The following is a 1690-nucleotide window of genomic DNA, read 5'->3' on the forward strand; positions in this document are numbered from 1 at the left end:
ATATATATATGCTTGTCTTTGTCATTTGAACCATCTCTCTTTCATTCAGATAGATAGAGAAGGTACAGCAGTGTTATGTGACAAAAATAACTGCACAACACAATGAATAGCTACTGTGACGCTGCATACTTTTCTCCCTGAATGGAAAATACGATGCTCCTGTTGACAGGTAAATAGTTTATCTCAGCTAAAAGGCATCATGTCAAACCCTTTCAGCATCACCTTTGCCTACTCTTCCTACCCATTTAGTCCATCTACAGTTTAGGAGCTTAACTACGTCACGGACAGATTGCTTTCACCAGCAGTGTGTTCCCCCTCTTGTAAAAATAGCTTGTGTGTCATTCTCATAACAGCAGCAGCAGGATCAATAGATTCAGTCCTGTTTTAGCCTCTTTGCCCACCCACGCCGGAGAATAAGACAGCTTGCAAAACCCAGCAGCCATGTCAGCTAATCGCAGCCCCTTTTTTTGTTTCAGTCTTCCGTGCCCCCGTTCGTTGGCCCACACCGACTGCTGGTCCAGCACAGCTAGAGATTCTACCCAGAGGTCACTGGGCTRGCTGCCTTGTCTCAGTCCGAACTCCCCTCCTGCCAGGTGGATCAGAGGGAGACTAGCAGTTTGTCTCCCTGCTGAGAAAATGAGATCACACCACCACAATGGGGGGTTTGATTTGGAAGACCTTCATACCAGGCTACAAGATAACACTGGAGAACCATTTGCATCATCCAAAGAACATTGTAATAAACCCAATACTGCATTGGAGTTTTTATGCCAAATGTCATGGAAATATCACTGAGTGCTGGCACACTTTTTATAACACCGGCCACCGAAGGCAAAAGGTGAGATATGTGATAGATATGTAKTTGCTCACGTCTCTGTGTGCATGTCTGCTGTTTAAAAAATATTTAATGAACCACTTAAAGAATCTTAATGCAACTTTCACTAGTCAACACATAAATGGCTACAAATCAGGTAATTTTAAAAAGTAGCTGAGAGTCATGAACACATGCTCTGAGTGCTAACACATCTCACAATATCTCATTACTGCATGTGATCGCACAGAACATCATTTACAAGATTTGACCATAGTAGTTATAAATTTGTCATTTCTCATCCTAAAACAATCTCTGACATGAAAGGTGATATATACAGTCCTTTAAGGAATGCTGGACCTAGGTATTGATTTATTCAAATTTAGAGGAATGGATGAACAAACAGATGGACACAGAGATGCAGATGTTAGACTGGCRTATGATGACCTGAGGCGGTGTCTCTGTGGTCAAAGCACTGAAGCACTTCCCTCAAGGCTGCTGATGACAGTTAGCAGCATTTCTTCTCTGCAGAACAACATTTAAGACAACTTATTCAATTTAAAGTGTTAACAGGAGCTATCAGACTGTGAAGTGGGGCTTATACTTAAACAGGTGAAACTTAAAAGAGCTAAAAACAATTCACCATTAGTGCCATTTTAGCAATGTTTACAAGTTCAAGTCAGCCAGGATTAACTTGTTTTTCTTTTATATTAAAAAAGGCCATGAAGAGTTCATTAGGAGGTTAATGCCAGACCTTCACCCAGAACAACTTTTATGTTTGGACAGGTTTTGACATCAGAGCAGTTTGGTTCGGTCTGAACATTATTAAAACACATGTTGACAAAACTTTCAACTATGGCTGTGGTTACTTTAATGAGG

At 41.0% G+C, this 1690-nt stretch overlaps 1 long non-coding RNA gene across 1 annotated transcript in view; it reads left to right on the forward strand.

Moving 5' to 3' along the window:
• Positions 1-885, forward strand: part of LOC106520460 (uncharacterized) — a 14083-nt gene extending 13198 nt beyond the window's left edge. The window contains exon 3 of the long non-coding RNA XR_001310559.1: positions 477-885. This is a non-coding gene — a long non-coding RNA (uncharacterized LOC106520460). The remainder of the gene's footprint in view (positions 1-476) is intronic.
• The last annotated feature ends 805 nt before the right edge of the window (positions 886-1690 follow it).

This window comes from Austrofundulus limnaeus, unplaced genomic scaffold (genome assembly GCF_001266775.1).
Source record: "Austrofundulus limnaeus strain Quisiro unplaced genomic scaffold, Austrofundulus_limnaeus-1.0 Scaffold2, whole genome shotgun sequence".
Classification (NCBI taxonomy): Eukaryota; Metazoa; Chordata; class Actinopteri; order Cyprinodontiformes; family Rivulidae; genus Austrofundulus; species Austrofundulus limnaeus.